The 24145-nt window shown below is 34.6% G+C and overlaps 1 protein-coding gene and 1 long non-coding RNA gene across 5 annotated transcripts in view; one reads left to right on the top strand and one right to left on the bottom strand.

The window, feature by feature from the left end:
• The window catches only part of CWC27 (CWC27 spliceosome associated cyclophilin), a 311278-nt gene that overhangs the window by 62351 nt on the left and 224782 nt on the right, over positions 1-24145 (bottom strand). The gene's annotated exons all lie outside the window — the stretch shown is intronic.
• LOC141502253 (uncharacterized) overlaps positions 15174-24145 on the top strand; it is an 84512-nt gene continuing 75540 nt past the window's right edge. The window contains exons 1-2 of the long non-coding RNA XR_012472474.1: positions 15174-15687; positions 20018-20091. This is a non-coding gene — a long non-coding RNA (uncharacterized LOC141502253). The remainder of the gene's footprint in view (positions 15688-20017; positions 20092-24145) is intronic.

Consider the following 24145-nt stretch of genomic DNA (forward strand, 5'->3'; position numbering starts at 1 on the left):
TGGGGAAAGGATATAGAGAAAGTAGCTAGCAATTGCTTTGATATGGTGAGAGACAAGGAAGTCAATGATGAAATCTAAATGGCTTGTGAAGTATAATATCACTAAAAGGAGAGGAAATTAGAGGAGGGATGGATGTTTTTTAAGAAGATGATGAATTTTACTTTAGACCTGTTAAATTGAAGGTTTTCACAGCACATTCAGGAGGAACAAGAAGGCAGTTGAAAATCTGGTTTTGGAGCTTTCCTACTAAATGATTAGAGCAGGTAGTGAATCTTATTTAAAATTTGGGGGGCTTTCCCAGAGCTTAGCACAGTCCTGTGGACTAAATATATATTTTTTTGAAAGGGTAAAAGATCCAAGAGGTATAAAAATATTTTTAGCAGCTCTTTTTATAGTGGCAAAGAACTGGAAATTGAGGGGATGCCTATCAATTAGGGAATGGCTGAAATTGTGGGATACGAATGTGATGGAACATTGGAAAGACTTGCATGAAATGATGCTGAATTAAGTGAGCAGAATCAGAAGAACATTATAACTTAGCAGTAACATTGAGTGATGATCAACTTTTGATAGACTCGCTCATTTCAGTAGTACAATAAAGACAAGCCTAAAAAACTGGTGATGGAAAATACCATCCACATCCAGAGAAGGAACTGTGTAGTGTAAAAGTAGATGAAAGCTTACTATCTTCTATTTTTTAAAAAAGAATTCTTATTTATTGTATTTTTCCTTCTCTAATGTTCCCCCCCCCATTTTAATTTGATTCTTCTTTCACAACATGATTAATTTGGGTCTATGTTTTGCATGGTTATGCAGCTTATATTAGATTGCTTTTTTGTCAGGGAGAGGAGGGAGGGAGAAAAATGTGAAATTAAAAACCCTGAGAGAAAATGACTGTGGAAAATCATCACTGCATGTAGTTGGAAAAATAAATAAAATAAAAAACACACATCTTTTTCCAGTTATCACTGAACAGAATAGTAACTGACCTGTCTTTGGATGATGATAATAACTGTGCACCATAAGGGAAGATATTAGTAGAAATGTAGATAAAATCTAAGGATTTACCAAAAAAGTAATGTAAATTCAAGGAGAATTTATTAAACATTTATTATATGCCAGATACTGTTCTTAGCACTAAGGATACAAAGAAAGTAAAAATTAAAAAAACTGTCCTGTATCAAGGACTTCACAATTTAATGGAAGGGGACAAAATTCACAACTTTGTTGTAAAAGCAATGGCATGAGTCTTTATTTACAGCTCGTTACATATAAGACACTAAGCTAGGTATTGGGGATATAAGACAAAAATTAAACAACCCCTATCCTCGAGGAGATTTGCAACATTTTACTAGGGCAAAACACAGATAAGCAAAGACAGCATGGCCATGTGGAAAGAATGTTCATCTTGGAGTCAGGTTTAAGTTTTACCTGTATTAGCTATGTGATCATTGATAAGACTAAACATTTTGGATGGAAGAGATTTTATACTAGGTGTTCCTTATAGCAGTGAAATAATGTGTCTGGATTCCCACCCCACTGTACAACCCCCTCCCCCCAATACTACCATGCTGCAATATATTAAGGCACAGAATATGGAAAACAAAGAATAATAAGTGATAGTGCCTGCTTTCCTGAAACTTCTAAACCACAGGACTAAGGACACTCTACTAGATTCTTTGGGACACTTAAAATTATAAATATATAATTTTTTAAACCTGGCAAGCTGGCAAAGTGAATAGAGTGAGTATCCTCCAACAGAGCTCAAATAGCATCTCAGACACAAAGTGATCCTGGGACAAACTATTTATTCTTTTAATGCTCTGGGGAAAAGAAGAGAAGAGCATAAGCATTTCTATAGTGTCTACTATATGGCAGACAGGATTCAAAATGCTTTACAAATATTAACTCATTTGATCTTCACAATAACCCTAAGAGATTTTGGTATCATCATCATTTTACAATTGAAGAAACTGTGGTAAACAGAAATAAATGATTTGCTTAAGGTCACATGGCTATTAAGTGTATGAGACTGGATTTGAATTCCAGTCTTCCTGACTTCAAGCACTCTATTCACTTCATCAATTATCTGCTTTTAGGCAAAATTTGTCAAAATTTTGTTGCCCAGGAAGTTCATCAGTATTGTATGTCAATTTCATGACAACATCTTGCTTGGGTTCTGGACAGTGGATGATGTCCTCAAGATTTCCCAGTCACCAATGGAGTAAATATAAGGATGTGTCCTTGCTTCCATGCTTTTTAGCATGATGTTTTCACTGAGGATGAACATGGCTTTAAGGTCAGCTACTGTACTGATGGCAAATTCTTCAACTTGAAAAGAGAGAGCGTTGGTCCATGATCTTCTGTTTTCAGCCTCTGAAGCTTGGGGTGCAACAAAGTATGGATCGATTCTCTGGTGCTTATGCTAATTTTGTTCTAACAATTAACACCAAGAAAACACAGGTTCAATCACCCAGCACCACACCATCCATATATGGAACCATCAATGACAGTAAATAGAGAGGTTCTGAATTCTGTGGACAAATTCACTTACCTTGGCAGTGTCCTATCCAAGGAGGTACACATTGACAATGAGGCTGACAGGTGCATTGCCAGACCTAGTTCAGTATTTGGGAGACTCCAAAAGAAAGTGGAAGAGAAGAGGTATTAGACTGACTACCAAACTGAAGGACTACAGAGCTGTTGTGCTGACCCCATTGCTATATGCCTAGGAAATCTGGACAGTCTACCAGTGCCACATAAGGAAAATGAGTTACTTCCATTGAACTTGTCTTAGGAAGATTCTGAAGATCTCCTGGCAGAAGATACCAGACACTGAGATCCTTTCTCGAGTTAAACTGCCTAGCATTATAGCATTACTACAACATTAATACAGAGGTGCAACTACAATGGGCTGGACATATTAGAATGCCAGACATATGACTGCCAAAAAACCTATTTTATGGAGAACTCACAGGACAAGTGTTTACAGGTTAGGGGTGGAAGAAGCAATATTGTAACACCTTGAAGGTCTCATTGAAGAACTTTAGAATTGATTTACAGCATGGGAGACACTGGCACAGGCTGAGGGTGCTGCACTTTATGGAGAAGGCAAAATTGAAGAATCTCAAAGCAAACATGATGTCCATAAGTTTGGAGTACCGACCCCCAAGTGTTCACAAGGACTATTTGTGCCCAAACTGTGATAGAGCATTCCAACCTCATATTGGTCTGATCAGCCACAGTTGGACACACTGTAATTTGTCTCAAATATAGTGATGTCATTTTGATCTACTTCAATTATGAAGGACAACCTACAGCCTTTAGACAATTTTCTAAGATTATAAATTTAAAAAAAGATGCTGAAGGACAAAAGAAAGTTTTCTTATACAGAAGTCTTCTCTACCAGTGAAATCATGGGCACTAATCCTGTGCCACTTTTTTTAACCAAATAAGAAGTGGCCTATCAACAGCAAATAAAAAAAAGTCTAAGCTTTCATATCAAATAATTGTTTTCATATTGAAGGAAGGGAGAAAAATGCACTACAAAGAGTGAGAGAACTTGGAGCCAGACATCTTGGGTCAAATCTTGGCTTGTGATCTCTGTAGTGGTAGGCAGGTCAGTTATTACATTTCCCCAGGTTTCTGTTTCCTCTTCTTCAATATGAGGAAGTAGAAATTTTTAGGTCTCGAAAGCATAGGAAAAAGTACTATCATAAGGTCTAATTTGCAAATATTTCTGGCTGTATGATGACCTAAAATGAGGGACTGGTATTCATTCTAACTACTTAATTTTAATCAATTTTCATTTCTGTCATTATGAAAACTGTACAGAACATGATGGGCTCCCTCTGGTGGTTAAAATAAACTTCTATATTTTCACAGATACTTATCTAAGAAAAAAAATTTAGGACATGCCTGTATTTTTTGGCTATTTTAAATAAAAGATAGAAGAACTGGAATTATATAGCATTTGAAGATGTGCTTTACATATTTGATCATCCTAATACCTTGTGAGGGAGGTGTAATTATCAATCCTACTTTACAGGTGAAGAAATTTCAGCTAAGAGAGGCTATGTGATTTAACACATAGGTTAACACTGGTTCTTGTCCTTTGTTATTGAAGAAGACCAAAATGACATCACTATGTTTGAGACAAATTACAGTTTGTCTGACTGTGGCTGATCAGACTGATACGAGCTCAGAATGCTCTACTGCAGGTCAGGTACAAATAGTTCATGTGAACAACTTACTTATGTTATGTTTCCTTTGAGTTGCTTCAATTCTCTCCTTTTCATAGAGTGCAGCACCCTCACTGATGAAAGCACGACATGCTGGATGGTTCTATGCCACTGTCTCCTATGCTGTACAATCAATTCTAAAGTTCTTCAATGAGACCTTCAGGGTGTCCCGGTATCACTTCTGACTCCCTTTTGAGTACTTGCCCTGTGTGAGTTCTCCATAATTTTTTTTTTTGGCCACTGTACATCTGGCATTCTAACAATGTGTCCAGCCTATCATAACTGCATTCTTTGTAGTACGTTGGAATGCTAGGCAGTTTGAGGAAGGTCTTCAGTGTCTGGTGTCTTCTCCTGCCAGATGATCTACAGAATCTTCCTAAGACAATTTAAATGGAAGGGATTCAGTTTCCTGACATGGCGCTGGTACACTGTCCAGGTTTCACGGGCACATAGCAATGAGGGTCAGCACAATGGCTCTGAGGACCTTCAGTTTGGTAGTCAGTCTAATCTTCTCTCCTATACTTTCTTTTGGAGTCTCCCAAATACTGACCTAGCTCTGGCAATGCATCTGTCAACCTCATTGTCAATGTGTGCTTCCTTGCAAAGGACACTGCCAAGGTAAGTGAATTTGTCCATAGTACTCAGAACTTCTCTATTTGCTGTAATCAGTGGTTCCACATATGGATGGTGTGATGCTGGCTGATGGAGCACCGGTGTTTTCTTGGTCAAAACTAGCACAAGCAGCAGAGAAGCAATCTAGACTTTGTTGCATCTCAGCTTCAGAGACTGCAATGAGTATACAATCATCTGCAAACAGAAGATCTTGCACCAACACTCCCTCCACTTTGACCTTGGCTTGTAGCCTTTTTACTTCTTTACAAGAATTTGCCTTCAGTGCACTTTCTGACCTTGAAGCCATGATCATCCTCAGTGAAGGTGTTTTATAATATAGCTGAAAACATTGTGCTAAAAAAGTTGGAAGCAAGAACACATTCTTGTTTCACTCCATTGGTGACTGGAAAATCTCAAGAGCTTCGTCCACTACCCAGAACCCAGGCATGCATGTCATCAGGAAACTGATGTACAATACTGTTGAACTTTTCTGGGCAACCAAATTTTGACAGAATTCTCCATAAACTCTCATGACTGATGTCATCAAAGGCCTCAGTCAGATCTATAAATATTGTATATAGTCCTCTGTTCTGTTCCTGGCATATTTCCTGGAGTTGTTGGGCAGCAAACACCTTACTGAGTGTTCCTCGACGCTTTCTGAAGCCACATTAGCTCTCAGGAAGGTGACCAACTTCCAGGATCAACCTATTGAGGAGGACTCTGGCAAGAATCAGCAATAACTGTGATTGTCATAGGGCAATCTATTCCCTTCACCATTACAGAGATGGACAATGAAGTCATCCTTGAATTCTTGGGACAACCTCTTCATGCTATTTAACCTAGAAAATTTCAGTCAGTTTTTAGAAGAGTAATGGGCCCCTCAACTTGTAGATCTCAGCTGCAATAGAATCAGCACCAGGTGCTTTGCCATTTGAAAATAGCTTAATGGCATTCAAGACTTCTTCTTCAGTTGGAACTTCAGCTAGGGTCTGATTGACTTCAACTTGAGGTAAGTGGTCAATGGCTTCTGCATATCTTTTGAATGAATCCTATAATTAAGTTTTTGAATATCAATTTAGATCAAATTGTATTTTTTGGTATTTCGCAAAGTAATTTTTTTCTAATTTATCATACTCTGTGATGTAAATTGGTTTTTATCAGCAATGTTACTTCAACTGTTAAACCATGACAAATTTATTACATAAAAATTATTAATTATTGATGGAAAGGAAGGCTATTTCGTTCTTTGAGGAGCTCTGCTTTACCTTTCAAGTCATTGGTTATAATGTAGATTTTTTTGTCCCAACACTGTTGTTCCCATCCAGTTAGATTTTAAGATGATCATAGATTGTTTCATGATGTGGTTTCTGGGTAAACAATAGTGAGGTTACAAAAAAAGTAACCTGGAAAGTTTTGCCTTTCCAGTGCTTGTGAAAAACAACTAGGTAGCATTTGTCTGATGGCTGTTTTGACAACATTCCTACTTTGTACTGTCACTATGGATGTGGTAGATACAAATTTTATATTCTTAAGAATAGAGTGATTTCACTCTTGTCAGAAGTTACTTCAGAAATAAGAAAATGCTATCTGAAATTATTCAAGACAAAAGTCAAAGTTGCTTGAACAATGTCTTGTAGAATACTAGGGTTTCCAATAAAGCTTTAAAAAAACACCATTATGCTGTAGCATTTATGTTTATTATATCAATACTGTATTTAAATAGTATTTTTCTCCAAGTAGCTCTTGGTTTAAATATTTGATCTCATGACCCCTTAACATCTTTAAATACCCCCCCACCCTGTGATATATATATAAATCTAAGTTCAGGTAAGGTCTTTCTGTGTCTACCAGAATATTGTGAACTAAGTGTAAAAATATGTTAAACTTTGTGAAAACAACATGGCTGCTTCTCTTTGGCTCTGTTTTACTGTATCAATTAACATTCTTGGTTGTCCTCTTATGCTATTCACATTCTATCTTTATCCCAACCTCCACTCCTCTGCAACCTGATTAAAACCCTGGGGTAGAATAAGTATAGAAATGAGTCAATCATTTTAAAAGAGATTTGTCAAAAACCAATCTCATTCCAAAGAGAGCTTTGAATGGTTACAAATCAGAGCGCCCCCTAGTTATTAATGCTATGATTTGCAGGATAACACTGACTTGGTACCAAATGGATATCAGGCACCTAAAAATGGTAATTTTTAAAACAATAAATGTAGCTTGAGGGTCTTAAAATATTTTTAGATAGTCAAAAACACACAAAGTGATAACTCTAGGAAGGGCAGTATGGTATAAGGGAAAGAGCACTTTTATCTAGCATTAGATAGATCCAGGTCCAGTTCTGATTTTGTCACTCACTAGCTGTGTACCCATGGACAAGAAATTCTCTCAACTATAAAATGGGGTAAAAAATATTTGTAGGTAATGTCTATCTCAAAGGATTGTTGTGAAGATATATTAGAATCACAGATCATGAGTTTGAAGGAACCTCACTGATAATACATATAAAATGTTTTCTAAGTGTTAAACACTATAAACAAGTTAATTAATATTAATCTTCAAAATCAGAGTAATTATAATTTATATGATATTTTTACATCATATTTAAAATGCAAAAGAAACATGTAAAGGTAATTTGTAAAGCAAATAGTGAAATCTCTAGATTTTTATAAATAAGTTTTGCTTAACAGTTTTCATTTATATTCTTCCTTATGCTAAAACTGGAACAAAGATTATATGTATGGATATACAGAAATTAAAATTCAATTAAACATTTATCAAGCATTTATATCATATATGCCATTGGGGATAGAGATATGAAAAAATGATAGAGTTCACATCCTAAAATATCACAGATAGTTTGATCCATTCATTTAGAATGGAAATCATTACAAAGCAAGTTAATGCAAGGATAGGTCAAAGTGACAATGCAAAAAGAAATATTTAGATATTTGGGGAGGAAGGGATCACATCTATTCATTCAGGCAAGAGCAGGCTGGCTTCATGGAAGAGACAGCTAATCAGGTAGGTCTTAAAAAAAGGAAGAGTTCCAATAGATGAAAGAAAACATTCTATTACTGTATCATAGATATTATGTTTATTATCTGTATGTATTATTGGTACACCAAATGGATGCACAAATATAGGTGAATTGAGATGAATTCTGGAAGTGGCTAATGGTGCAATTTGGTTAAGATATAGAGAAGGACAGCAGTACAAAAAAAGGTTGCAAAGATAAGGTTGAGCTCTACTATATCCTAGCCCTGAGCTTCAGAATAATGATGTTTTAAAGAAAAGCCTATGATCCTGGACAGCAGCTGAAGAATCCTGAATGGGGGAAAGACTATATTAGATGGGCATATGAGCAGATTATTGGAAATATAGAAACAAAAGAAATTGTACTTCCTACTCTCAAAATGTATAAAGGGAAAAAAAGCTATAGCTGTAGGCAACAGGTCATTTGGCTTAATATCATAACCAAAGATGAAAGCCTTATATAAATATGGGAGAAACTGTACTTTCTGGAAGAGGGAAAATTATGGAAAATGTACATGATGAGAGAATGTAAACCCAGTCCAGGCGGGCCATAAATTAAGTTATAACTGAAAGAAAAACAATCCAAAGTCAGGTACAGAAATTTATAATGAAAAAAAGTCCAAAAGTAAAGGACATATTCTTCAAAAGGTAAAAGAAAGGGGCAGCTAGGTGGCACAGTGGATAAAGCACTGGCCTCAGAGTCAGGAGTACCTGGGTTCAAATCTGGTCTCAGATGTTTAATAATTACCTAGCTGTGTGGCCTTGGACAAGCCACTCAATCCCATTTGCCTTGCAAAATCCTTAAAAAAAAAGTAAAGGAGAAGCAGAGATAGAAATTAGGAACTACAAGGCATTGTGATATAGAAGTCCAAGCTCCTGACTCCAAGGTCGGTGGTCTCCAAACTTCTTTAATCTGAACTTTTAACATCTATTACAGTAGAGCTTTTCACATGTACTATACATAATTTTAATGACTCTAAGAATATCAGTTATGCTACCTAAAGCCAAAATAATTCATAGGAAAAATATAGAAGATAAAATACATTCAAGAAAACAAAAACATGAGTTAATGTTCAATGTATTTACTAATTGAATGAAAATTACTTGCAATCCATGATACAACTGAAATGCTATTCTCTATAGAAAAAAAGATAATATAATCTTGAATCACTTTTTAAAGTGTACCTATTTTGAAGGAAAATGATAGAAGTTAGTCCTGTGATTTTATTAGTATAGTAAACTTCCAGGGTGAATAAATTCCCTTTATTTTTTATTTTTTTTTTTGGCTTTTTTTGGCAAGGTAATGGGGTTAAGTGACTTGCTCAAGGTCATACAGCTAGGTAAGGTCACTTCTGAACTCAAGTCCTCCTGACTCCAGGGGTGGTGCCACTGTGCCACCTAGCTGCCCCTATAAATTTCCTTTATGAATGAAAGTTCATACCTTCTTCGCCACTTATCTTAAATATCTGCCTAAAGCAGTGATGTCAAACAAACAGAAAACGGGGGTACTAAGTATATATATATATATATATATATATATATATATATATATATACATATACATATACATATATGTATATACACACACACACACACACACACACACACATATGAATTTCTGTTGACCCATAATGATTTCATTTTAAAATATAATCTTACTTATATTTAATTGTATTTTATTTGTTAAATCATTCCTAATTATATTTTAACCTGGCTCAGACAGTGGTAGGCCATGTGTTTCACACCTTTGATCTAGCATATTTTTGAGGTGAAGTAACCTGCCTAGGGTCACACAGACAAAATGTATCAGACAGGCGTCAGTTCAGGTCTTCCTGATTGTGGACCTCTTATTCCTTCATCTATGCTTCCTTTTATACTAACTCGAACACTGCCCATTCTGAAATGACAAATCCTTTAATACATTAAGTTTATCTTAGGTTACTTGACTAGTTCCACAAACTGATTTAGTCACTGAAGTAATCTTACACATCCTCCTTTAGTGAAGTGAAAAATTTCTCACCCTCTTATTTCAGATTAGAACATAATTATGGACACATTCTCACTGATTAATCTTTTTTTATCCTTTGGCTCATTTACAAAATATAGAGACAACACAGCTGAGTTGACTGTATACAGAATTGGGGGTTACTCACTCTAAATTCTATTCCCAATTATACCATTCAATGAAAGCTGGTAGGGACTGAGAATTATGATTGAAAGAGATAGGGAGTAGAAATTGAGTCACATATATTTATATATGTTTTACCCAATTTTGAGATAACAAACTATATTTTAGATATATGATATAGAAAATTAATACAACATGCTCTAGAAAATAATAAGAATAATTATAAGTACTGATAATAGGAATATCCATAATTTCTTGATTTAACATAAAGGGGAAGGTCAGTCATCCACAAAGTTTTCAGGGAGAAGTCATCATCTGTTAAAGTGAACTATTTCTAATTGCTCTCTTTGTCATAATTTGACCTTAGAGAAATCACATTAGCTCTCTAGGTCTTAGTCTCTTCTTTTGTAAACTAAGAGGGTTGGGCCAAAGTCCTTTCTAGCTCTGAAGTTATGATTCTATTGCTTGTGGATAGGGAAAACACCTGTTTTTGCCTTGCCAGAACACAACTCATAGGTGAATGGATTTCATTACCATTAAAAAAATTAAAAAAAAAAATAAAGTAGCAGAATGATCTCATTTAACCCTTATGAATCTACTGTTGGTTTTTTTTTTTAAAAAAAGTACCAGGAAACAGGGAAAAGGTAGTAAGGAAGTTCATTTGCACATAGCAAAATTAAACTTTAATATATATATATATATATATATATATATATATATATATATATAGAGAGAGAGAGAGAGAGAGAGAGAGAGAGCAAAGCAGTGGGGTTAAATGACTTGCCCAAGGTCACACTGCTAGATAATCAAGTGTTTGAGGCCAAATTTGAACTCAGGTCCTCTGACTCCAGGACCTGTGCTCTATCCACTGCACCACCTAGCTGCTCCTAAACTTTAATATTTTTAAGAGCTTCTAAAATATTTATAGATATCACCTCACTATTTCTCAAAACAATACAATAATATAAAGAACATTTAATCAAAGGCATTATTCAGGGTATCAAAGATTTAAAACTGGATAGTGTACCTTGTGTTGTCATTTGGTTAACCTTGTTCTTACAGATGAAGAAACTATGGCATAGGGAATATATTACTTCCCTGAGGTCATTCAGATAAGAACCATAGGCAGGAGTAAGAACTCAGGTACTCTGATTCTACATTCCATCCTTTCCCCACTATCCCTATATTATCTCTGCATGCAGCTATTAGTAGATCATTTACTTTTTCTGAGCCTTAGTTCCCTAAGGAAGTTAGATTATAGGACCTCTAAAATTCTATCACTGTGCATCAGCAGTGACTCACCTATATACCTCCTAAGACAAGTGAGGCCAAGATGAGTTATATATTCCATAATCCATCCAAACTGACTATCTGAAACCACAATCTCTTGTAGGTTTGAGTCTAAACCACAATGTCTTTTATAAAATGTCTCCATAATTCATAAATAAGTTTAGTTTGATGGTACTGTGACATTTTTATGAATAAAAGATACCAGGTGATTACAGAATGCTAGAAGAAGCTATTTCTGAGCACAGGAACTTAAAGAGTCTTTATTGTCATCTTAGATGTTCAAATCCTTTTTACTAAAACAATAACCAGAAACAAATAAACAAAAATACACATAAACGTTCAAGCATGAACACAGATACATAAAAACAAGGAAAAAGATCATGACAAGCAATGTGATAATTAGATAATGTAATGGAAAGACTGCTTGTCTTAGGAGGCTGGTGAATTGGGTCATTTGCTTGTGACTCAAGACAAGCTACTCTGACTCTGGGTCTCAGTGCCCTCATCTATAAAATGACAAGACTAAATGTGCTAAAGGTTCTTTTCAAACTTTGAAATGTTATGATTCCTGACATCCAACTAGTCTCAGCTAATCCTTCTGTGTTCAAGAAGCCTTTCCCAGTGTTCTTTAATCTTAGTGCCTTTCTTCTGAGATTATTTCCAATTAATTATGTATATTGCTTTTCTAGTCATAGTCATTTGCATATTAGACAGTGAGCTCCTTGAAGGCTAGAACAGCCTTTTTTTTTTTTTTGGCCTTTTTTGAATCTTTAGGATTTGGCAATACCTGGCAAATATGAGGAGCTTAATAAATAAATGTTTATTGATGGCCCAAGGCCTGGGATCTCATGACCACAAAAAAACATAAATTTTATTGAAAAAGTTAAGTACATAAATCTAGTGTGATCAGACTTTGCATTGTGAATTTAATTTCCTCCCCAACTCTCTAATTTTTTTTGATGTACTGTCACTTTGATCTATCCTTGCACTAAGTTGCTTTATAATTTTTTCTATTCAGGGATCAGACTATATGTGATATTTTAGGATATGGCATTTGTCATTTTTCATCTATCTCCAATAACTTGCACAGTATACATGTTTAATAAAAGTTTAATTGAATTTAATTTATGTATGTTCATAAATAATTGTTTATTTTAGTTTCGGCAAGAGGGAAAATGTGAATATAAGCTGTTGTAAGCATTATTCTATTCTGGAATGTTTCTTTATGGTTTGAGTAGATTCTGGGTCTTCACAGGTTAGGCAATGGAACACAAACCCTATTAGGTCATAGTTTCAAGCACAATCCCAGATACATGATATTTATGATTCCCAAGGAACAGCCTACCTGAGAGGTTCATCATTATAGTAGCCACAGAATAATGTTTTTGGCCATTGCAAGTCTTGAAGCCTGACTATTAAGTTATAGGGGCAATGTCATCTGCAGTACAGCGAGTTTGCCACACTAACAATGTGTTGAGGTACTGAGACTATCAATTTCTGATTACCTCTCCAGGACACTGAGAGTTCATAGCACATAAAACAGGTGAAAGAAATCTTAAAGTAAAAAAAAGAAAACCATAAAAGCAATATCTTCCCTAATGTAGGTTTTTAAAGACATAAGCTAATTTATAAAGCATTAAAGTAGAACTTCAGAGGAAGAGGACAAAAACCAAAGAGTAATCAAAATTATTCTGGATACCAATAATACATTATTTAGTAGTTCAGGAACATTGTAAACACAATAAAACTTTTTCTAGTATTCAGTGTTTAGTGGTTTAAATTTAGATATAATAATATCTATAGGTTGTGTAGGCCTGAGAATAAAGATTCAGGGAAAGTCAGGCTGGACAGGAGCTACAAGAGAATTATTTTCTGATAATATCCAGAATTAAGAGATTAACTCTTTTCAATTGGATTTTTTTTAAAAAGGTAAAGCAACCTATCCCTCACCAGTGTTTGAGAAATGAACTTCAAGGTTAAGTGTATGTATTTGGAGACACTGCTCCCTCTTCACAAAAATAACACCAGGTATTTGGGCAACAAGTCTTCTCAAAGGAATGATGTTGAAGGTTCCAGGTTCTTTGGTTGATTTTGGAATTTTGAAAGCATTTTCATTTCCCAAATTAAAATAAGTATGAGCAGTATAAAATATAAAATGTTTCTGAAGTGGTAAATTCTAAAAATTTGAGATGTTCTTCAAATAATTAAATGTAACTCCTTTTTCTGAACAATCAAGAAAATAATAGAGTAATTCAAGTTGCTTGGGGGTTCCATAACAACTTCTAAAGAAGAATTTAAAATCTCTTCAAGGGTGTTTGTAGATCTTTATAAGTCATGTTGAAAATTGTGACTTCCAACGTGGAAACTTTTCAAATACTGTTTCAGGGTAATGTTGTTCAGTACTTTGAATTTTCTTTTCTTTTCTTTTCTTTTTTTTTTAAGGTTTTGCAAGGCAATGGGCTTAAGTGGTTTGCCCAAGGTCACACAGGTAATTATTAAGTGTCTGAGGTTGGATTTGAACTCAGGTTCTCCTGACTCCAGGACCGGTGCTCTATCCACTGTGCCACTTAGCCATCCCTGAACTTCACTTTCTATGACAATCATCATTATTACTGTCTTTATAACTTACATTTATACAGCATTTTCTTCACAACTATATGTGGCATATAGTAAAGGTCTAAGAGGTGCTTTTTCATTCATTCATTCCTCAGTCCTGTGAAGTGGGCACCTTAAGTATCACTCCGATTTTTTACAGAAGAGGATACTGAGGTTCAGTATCCCATGATTTGAGTGATCTAGAGAGTATCTAAGGCAAGATTCTAATTCAGGTCCTCCGTCTCCAGTCCAGGGATCCATAAAATATGACAGGCAGTCATTCCAATCTTCCTGCCTTAGCTTGGGGATATTCCTCACACAGAGCACTACTTTTTTCCCCCTAAACATCTAACAAAATTCTTTAAAGCTATTACTTCTATCAAGTTTTCCTTTATTTATTTAGTCTTTATTGTTATTCTCTTCTCTGAACTTACAGATATACAAAACAATTGGGTAAAATCGTGTGCCACTGTCTTACTATTATTTTTAATTTTCTATTTAAGAATAGTTGCTTTTCTGTTTCTCCTCTCCCTTTTCTTCATTTAAATCTGTTGAATGTGTAATTCCAGAGTCCATCCTCTAATAAAGGTGGCCTCCTATCTTTTTATGTCTGATGTTCTATTGCTCTCTGTCCACAAGACTTTGATTAAGTTGGCTCAGGCCAAGGAATCAATGTTACAAAACATTTCCTATGAATTAAGTGTTTCATGACCTAGAATGAACATAATTTTAGTGGCTTTATCCTTTTCATTTCTCTCATATCGAATACAATTAGCGAAAGAGTGGAATGATAACAAATTTTCTTCCTTAATGATGGATTGTAGTTATTTTTGTTCATCCTCTGATTGAAGGGCTTATAGTTCTTAAAAAATGTTTTAACAGTCTTACTACACATAGATTTGATTGAATGCTCATATTGTCTGGTAAGCAGAAATCAAGAAATAAGGATTCTTCCCCTTCTGATTACACTATGAGGAGATTTAAGAACTTTTCCTCTTGATAGTAACAATACTGGCACTTATACTGGCAACAAAGGTAAGGAAATGTCATTGTCAACATTTAGGTGAGCTAAACAAATCTGGTCAAGCAGCAGCAGCATTTGGGCTGCAGTAGCAATTGTGATTATGATGAAGACTGAGGTGCATGTACTGATCACCATCACACACACATACACACAAACACACCCATCATTGTCATTGTCATGTCATCATCATCATCATCATCCTTTACAGTGCTAATGTTATCTGATGTAGCAGTGTTAACAAAGCTTGAACTGGTGCCTATCCTTTTGATGAGGTGGAATGGGTGTTAGCTGGAGGGAATAAATATTTCCTTTTTAGGAGGCAGAGAAGTAAGGCTATATACAAAAACAATGTTGAGTAGCATAGCTTAGGCTGCCAGTGTGGTCAAAGTTTTCAGCTTCAAGATAAGAGAAAAATCAGTAAGATCAATGGTCACTGTGGAAGAGGCCACTCAAGCACTTGAAGTAAAGAATCCATTTCAGAGAAATAACTTGGTGGGCACAGATTGTGGCCACTGAGCCAATTTTAGCTGTAGAAAGACTGTGTTCTGGCTTTTTGTGTTTGGCAGATTAAGTGCAAGAATTACAGAGAGGACAGGAATGAAATTGATCTAAACAGTTCAGAGGCCTGAATGCTGATCATGCCAATCAGAAACCACAGACAGCCACTGATGCCAATATTAAAACCACATTGAAAAGAAAAGCAGGAAATAGAACATGGTACTTGTCTAACCACAGGAGAAAACTGTAACCAGAGACAGGTAACTTTTTTTTTTAAACAATTGGAGGAGGTGATGAAAGAAGCAGTGTGAGTAGAAGTTTCATCCATGAGAGCATTTTCAATACTCTGAGAAGATATATTAGAGCCAAGGGCACAGGCAAATAAATATTCCTTTTTATTATAGCTCACTGCATTATTTGGTGACCTCATGGTCTAATGAGTGGTTATTTACCTCATCTTATTCTTATAGTTAGGCTAGGAACTGGACTTGGTATTTCACTGGTATTTGATGAGGTCAACTTTTCTGCAAATGACAGTCTTAGAGTTGAGAGCACTGAGAGGTCTGGGCATTCTACTAAATCTGTTCATTCTGAGAATGGGAATCTCCATGTAACTACACAACAATACTGATTGATGATCATGATAATAATTACAATAACCCCAAACCCTAAAAGTCTTTTGAATAAAAGATATCTCTCAATTGATTAATCAATCAATAGATAGAAAAATATTTACAGTACAATACAATCAGTACAATTTCAAGGTCAAATATTTTAAATCATATATTAGGAAACAAATAATCCATATGCAACTTGTGTATATGTTTATATAGGTACATGTGCACATAATCACATGTATACAAATATATGTGTTTATATGAATGAATATACATTAAGGAAGAAATAATAATGAAATTTGTGAATGTATAGATGCATATATATAATATAAATGGCAGTGGTGATTATGATGAAGACTGAGATGCGCATATTGCTCACCAACACACACACACACACAAACACACAAATCATCATCATCATCATCATCATCATCATCCTTTACAATGCTAATGCTGTTATCTGATGTAGCAATATTAACAGAGCTTGAACTGGTACCTATTCTTTTGAGGAGGTAGAATGGGTGTTTTAGTTAGAGGGTTAGGGTATGTGAATGTTTTAATGAGTATAGATACATGAAAAAATATATATTATATAAATCTATATATTTCTCTATATAATCATATACATATATACATATATGTAAATATTATATGGCAACTTTATGATGACAAGCGTGCTTGTGTTCTGGAGAGTGGATGATGCTCTCAAGATTTCACACCATTGGAGTGAAACAAGGATGTGTCCTTACTCTCATACTTTTTAGCATAATGTTATCCTACATCTTCACTGAGTATGAACATGGCCTCAAGGTCAGCTACTGCACTGATGGCAAATTCTTCAACTTGAAAAGGCTACAAGCAAAGACCAAAGTGGAAGAAGTGCTGGTGCATGAACTTCTGTTTTCAGATGATTGTGCACTCAATGCAGACTGAAGCTGAGATGCAACAAAGTATGGATTAATTCTCAGTGAGGGTGCTGCACCCTGAGGAAGGCAGAATTGAAGCAGCTCAAAGGAAATGTGACCTATGTTAAATTTAGAGTACCCACCCCAGATGTTCACATGGACTATTTGTGCCTGACCTATGGTAGAGTGTTCTGAGCTCCTATTGGTCAGATCAGATACAATGGGACATACTCTATTTTGTCTCAAACATAGTGATATCATTTTGATCTTCTTTGATAATGAAGAACAGAGCCAACCAACAAGCCATATGTAAACAGATTATTTTCATTCATCTTTACACATACTGGTTCATTTACTTCAACAAAATGGCCTACTCAATATGATTAAATTCAATACACATTTAACTAGAGTTTGCTATCTAAAAGCCAATGTGCTAGGAAGTGGGCAAACAAAACTAAAAAGCAAATAGATATAGGCTTCAAGGTCCTTCCTTCTCCAGAAGATATAACATGCAAATTGAGGAGTAAACACAAGATAGTTTAAAGAGGGAAGAACACATAAACAATTGGGGACAGAAAAGAAGAAAAAATTCATAAGAGGAGGTGGTATCTCAATTGAGTCTTGAAAAAGGAATTTCGGATAGTTAACAGATTTTTCTTTAGCATTATTTAATTTTAATTTTTTTTTGCTTCTCTTCTTCTAGACTATCCTTTGCATTGCATTCTCAATCTATTATTCTCTTTAGTTTTTTTTTTTTTTTTTGGTGAGACTTGCCACCACAGACTCCAGTTTTCCTCTTCTTCTATTATTTTTCCTCTAGGTCATAAATTCTCATTTCTTTTTTGAACTATTTGGGAGGGTGTTATGGATTCATATTCTTCTCATATTGCACAAGGTCCTTAGTCTCATTGCATTAGATCACTTTCCTTTCAGTATTTACTCATAGATACCTAAACTTGTTTACTGGATCTGTTGGTTATATTTTGTTTTATTAACATTTTCCCTTTTGATTAATCTGCTTCTTTCTAAAATCTTTGATAATTTCAGTCTCTTTCCAGTTTCTCCTATTGTTCACTTTCTGACTACTTCCTCCTCTGATGGTGGTTTCCTTGAAGGCTGGATCTCAAAATGTCTCAGCTTTCTCCCATATTGGGCAATTCTTGATTCATCTGCCTAAGTCACTTCTCGAAGCAACTTTTGGGGTTCCAGTTGATGCTGATCTCCTTCCCTCTGCATTACTAGAATGCTGCAGAGCTTGTTCCCCATGGTCTTGCTGCCTTCTCTCTGTTTCTCAGTTTTCTTCACTAGCTTTTTAGAGCACTGGTAATATGGGACTGAATTATGTAGTCTGAATCTCAGAGGCTATAGGAGGAGGTAAAGGGGGCTTGGTGTTCATGTTCAGACACATGTCCTGCTCCTCTCCCTCTGTTCTTCCACTCCATTTTGTAGCACAGATCACTGTTGAGCCCAAACAAACTTCTAAAACCTGGGGTTGGACTCCCCATGGCATTATAAAGAAGCCAGGAGGATAGGAGCTGGGGGAATGGTGAGAGAAGGGTTCGGTTCTGTTTTAAGTATGCATTGCAGGATCTATAATCAGCTAATATTCCCTGACTACTGGTATGGAGACAATAGGGGAGGGATGCTGATTGAGATCAAGATAAGCATCTGTTCATTTTTAAAAAAAATTTCTTTTGAATTCTGGATGTCCTAGACCATAGAGAAAGTTTAAGAATATTTTATTTTTGGCACATAATTTCTGTTTTGAAAAGGTCTGAGAGGTTATGGGAATCAAAGAAAATGTCTAGGTAGCCATCTTAGTTATCTGATCTAGAAGTCTGATGGAAAGAATGCCAAATAACAGAATTTACTGTATACCTTTAATTGTGTATTCCTTGATCCCCAAGTAGAATAATTATATATTCATTCACCTAAGAAGGTTAATTTAAAATAACTACTTAATGTTTAAATTGTACCTTTAAAATTCTGATAACTGATGAATCTGGAAAAGACAACTAAGGTCCAGGGAGATACAAAAGAAAGGAAGGAAAAAGCTAAAAATGGAGAGTGTTAAAAGTATCTGACAGTGTAATACATGTCATTATGCAACATAATCTTTATGATATCTAGATTAGCAGCAAATGGCAGATAAATAACAGAAAGTCAATAAGTAAATAGAGTGAATAATATGATTTGTCAGTAGAGTCAGGATATTCAGCCCAAGCATTGAAAATGAGTCCTTTTCCTCAATATACCTTAGCTTCTTAATTTTGAGAAGATATTAAAAAATTGTGTATTCTTTCAAGAATACTTTAATCTTCTGCTAATGAAGAAATTATACTACTAAAGATTCCCCAAGTTAGTGACTATTATTGTTAAGAAAATGAAATGTGTACTTAAGGGTTAGAAGGCCCCTGTTCTGGTTTTTACCTCACTCTTGATTGGTTTTATGACCTTAGACAAAGTCATTTAACTTCTCAGAGTCTTAGGTACATCATGATTAAAATGGAGATATAAATCTCTGACCTGTATTTTTCTTTGGTGGACCAAGTGAGACAAGCATTACAAAAGTTCTTTAAAAAGATGAAACATATTCTTGTCTTTAGATAAGAAAAATTATTCTTATAATTGCTTTTTGGATTATAATAATCTATTTCTATTTGTTAAACAAACATGTGGCTTCCTATTTTGGTTAAAATGAACTTAGAATATGGATGTTTTCCTTAATAAATTTTAAAAATATAATTTTTATATTAGCTCTTGCCCTCCAAAGTTATTGCTAATTGCACCAGGAGGGTATAGACTACACTGTTTAATAAGGATGCAAATAAGAATACAGAATAACATTTGTTTTATTCATCAGTCTCTTTTTTTCTTGCCTTCATCTTTTTTGACCTAGGATTACAATCACACTGATGAAACACTTTACCACAGCTATCATCAGTTTTTATTGAGAAGCATACAGGATGCCCTGTTTTAAACATTTAAGAATTTGAATGTCTGCTTTTTTCTTTAGAGGGGTTATATTTCTATGTTCCATGCCAGCACTTTTTTTTTCATTTCCACAGATACCATTATCTTCTTTCTTTGAGGCTCACTTTTAGATACCTGAATACAATGAACTCCTTTCACTGAACAAAAGGTAAACTATTAAAAATCTTAATACAGGCACTTATATAGCATCATATGCAGAGGCATAAAATTAAACTTGAAGTTTCAGATGATTAAACTAAAATTTCACTTGTACTGCTGAAAGCAAGAAATATTATTTAGTCTACAGAAACCTGTAAGTAGTAGCAAAACAAATATTTGGTTGACTTTGGAGCATTAATGTTTTTATTACTTGTGACAAGCATGGAAAATAAAAACAGTCTGACCAAGCATATTCCAGTCTGCAAATAACACACCTATTAGTCAATTTTGTGATGCATAGTAAAATATGATTCTAAACTTGAGGATTCTCATAGTGTGGAATATAAGTTTTTCCATATGAGTGATACAGATTCTATAATATATAATAGTTAATAATTTTACTACTTAATTTAACTGGGAAAAAGATGAACTACTTTTGAAGTTTTTCTTTGCTAGTATTAAGAAACAAAAACCTCAATTCCAACCAAGCAAAAATCTGTGGGTGTTGTCATATGATAGGCTCAATTCCATTAAAAAATTTAAAGCCTATATGGTACAATGGATGCAATAACTGTTCATGTACTTATAAATGGAATATGTCTGGGCATTTTAACAATCACTTTGATCATTTGCATTATATTGCTTAAGTATTATATGGAAACTGAATAAGAACTTAAAACTGGGATAAGAATGAGGGAGATAGAAGCAATTCTAAAGGGATAAAGGCCTCAAACAGTGGACTGTTATGTGATACCATGTCTGGATGCTCTAGAATGTTAAGGTTTAGGTTACCACTCAAACTTCTACATTAATAGGAATTAGGTAAGGTAAACTGAAAGATTTATGTAGATATCTAATGGTTCCTCAGGGTGAGACTAAAAGATTAAGCAATACATTACTTTAGATATCCTAAAGCCATTATGGAGCTTGTCCTAAAAGAGAACAGGCATCAATGGTTTTATTGTTTGAGTTCCTTTAAAAAAATAAATATATCTGTTAAAAACAACAACAATAAACAAATAATTGTTATTCTATTAATCTCTACCCTTTTTGATAGGGTAAAGGACTTATAGCTTAAAAAAAACCTGGGTAGGGTAGCTAGGTAGCACAGGTGATAGTGTACCAGCCCTGGAATCAGGAGGACTGAGTTCAGATGTGACCTCACTTAAAAATTGCCTAGCTATGTGATCTTGGGTAAGTCACTTAACCCTATTGCCTCAAATAAAAAAAAAATTAATTTGGGTTAATTATCTTTTGCTCTACTACAAGAACAACTTCACAGTATTGTGAGATATGACTTGATTTGCTAACTCTAGCAGTTATTATAAAATGTGTAAAACACTGAGGTATATGTATACCAAAGGAAGCACCTTTGTCCCTTTTACAGAAGGGGTCTTAGATCAAACTTGGATTTTTCCCTAAGGCTAGTAAACCCAGACACTAATCTCTGTGGATGACATTATGCTGATTGCAGCCCTGAATCTTTGCAGAGGCTAAGGAATAAGATCTGAATCATTCAGAAGAATCTGACTTAATTCTCCACAATGGAAAAATAAAGTGTTATAGACAATGCCTATTGTCTGGAGCACTAGTGTCAAGCTAAAAAAAAAAAAAAAAGGAATCCATGCAGAGCCATTTATTAACTTTGAAAATAAAAAATTTATATTACCTATGTGACACAGAATTCTTATTTATTTTGTTAATTATTTCATAATTAAATTTTAGTCTGGTTTGGGCCACACTGGCCTGTAGCTCATAAGTTTGATCTCTGATGAAGATAATATATACTTGCATGGAAAACCTATAGCGGTAGTCCAACAGTACAGTTATTTTAGACAGACACTGCAAATGAACAATCAGCTAGACTTAGAAGTGAACAGAAAGAAAAATGAACTGGTTTGCCTTTGGGAAGATAAATTTTTCGTTTCATTTTTTTTATACCAATAGTTTTCTGGCGATGATAGATGGCTATTAGTAATGGAATACTATAGTTGCCAAAGAACTGAGGATAAATCACCCAAAGGACAATGATGGGTATGAGCAAGTTGCAACACATTTGACAAATGAGAATTTATAGAGAAGCATGTTAAGGGATATTATCAGAAAAAATGGCTAGTCATATAAGTGAGGGTGAGGAACAATCCAAGGACAGGTTATGTTCCAGAAAGGAAATCTTTACATGACAGCTTTGGTGTGGGGCAGTTAGGTAGCACAGTAGATAGAACACTGGCCCTGGAGTCAGAAGGACCTAAGTTCAGATATGACCTTAGACATTTGATACTTAATAGTTCTGCAAGTTACTTAACCCCACTGATTTGTAAAAACAAACAAACAAAAATGATTGCATCTGTACAATCTGCATTGTTGGAGGGTATACCAACATATATTATCAATCTATAACCTCTAAATCTCTCTTATTGCCTGATGATACATTTATTAGACTACCTTATACTACAAAATTGGCCATAGGAAATTCTTTTTAAGATTCTAATATTTTTCACTTATGTTAATATAACCACTTTCTTTATTCGTACAAATGATGATTCTCACCTTATCTTCATGTTATCTATGAATAGCTAAATAAAGCTTTATTCAAATCCCACTCACCTTTCAAGATTAAGTTCAAGTCCAGCTTTAACTTTCATTATCTTTATAAAACCTTCCCTAGCTATTCCAGTCAAGTTTTTCTTCTACCTCTGAGCTTCCATAGTATTTATTGTTTAAATCACCTAATTTATTTAATAAAATAATGCCTTCTCCACAAAATTGAAATACAATCCAATTTCCCTTACAAAATCATATGCTTTCCACAGGTGAACTGTCATTTTAAAATTCTTTTGTTTGCTCAAAAACCTCCATTGCAAGACTGGGTACAATAATGCTTATTTATTTCTTTATTGCTAATAACTTGGTATAAAAAAATTAAAATCTCTTATCTACTCTATCAACAGTAAACATGTGAAATTTCACATTGCCATTTTGGATATCTTATCTACGGCAGCTAGAATGAGAAACTGGTAAATCTTTCTAATAATATCTGGTGCACACTGTCTAGATCTTACAACTTCATTAGGAAGTGATTTGCATCATGACACATCAGCCATATAACAGAACTATTGCGTTTTGTCAACTGAAATTATTTCTTGTTAAAAGCTGCTACGATCAGAGATGATACTACTAAAATTAAAAGAAATGTTATTCACAATTGTGGTGGCAAGTACTTGAGTATAACATAATATAAAACTATATATATATATATATATACACACACAAAAATTTATGTATGAATGTTTATTTATAAAATTCAAATAGTCTTTTAATAGCATTTATTTTTGGTGCTAACACTAAAAGCAAAAACCAAACTAAGGCAAACAGTTATATCTATTATATCAAAACTTTAAGTATGTATATGGGTATTCTCTCAATCCTCCTTTGATCTCACTGTGGTTAACAAAAAAATGACAAATGGCTAGCGGAGAGACTTTTGCTAGAATTTGCTAAAATTCTATTATCAGCTTTCCCTTAAATTAGTATTTCCTTAAGAGTTTTTTGTCTTTTTTGTCTATCTCCCCCCCTAACCTGCTTCCCTCTCTCCTATAAATGTTTTTGAGTAATTTGCAATGAGTAAAACATTCTGTTAGGAGTTGGGGGGCTGGGAGGTTGAAAGGTAGGGGAGAACAACACATAGTATAGTGAAAAAAGAGTCCTCAATCAGGAAATTTGAGTTTTAGGTAGGGTTCTGATATGAAATAGCTGCTTAACTTTAGGTAACTATGCTTTATCTTGTGGCCTGAATTCCTCTATCAGTAGTAAGATGAATGATTTAGACAAGATCATTTCTAGGGTTCCTTTTGACACTATAATGCTAAGATTTTATGAATAACCTCAAAGTTGCTGACCACAAGGAATCAACATTTGGTATAGATAAGACATGTAAATCCATAAATATTATTAAATACAGGGGGAGTTTAGAGGAGGGATGGATCCCTTAGGGTTGGTGGAGGAGGGAAGAAATAAAGGAAAATTTAAGACAAGCAGCAGTATTTGAACTAACTCTTCTTGAA

The sequence above is a fragment of the Macrotis lagotis genome, chromosome X (genome assembly GCF_037893015.1).
Source record: "Macrotis lagotis isolate mMagLag1 chromosome X, bilby.v1.9.chrom.fasta, whole genome shotgun sequence".
NCBI classification, from domain to species: Eukaryota; Metazoa; Chordata; class Mammalia; order Peramelemorphia; family Peramelidae; genus Macrotis; species Macrotis lagotis.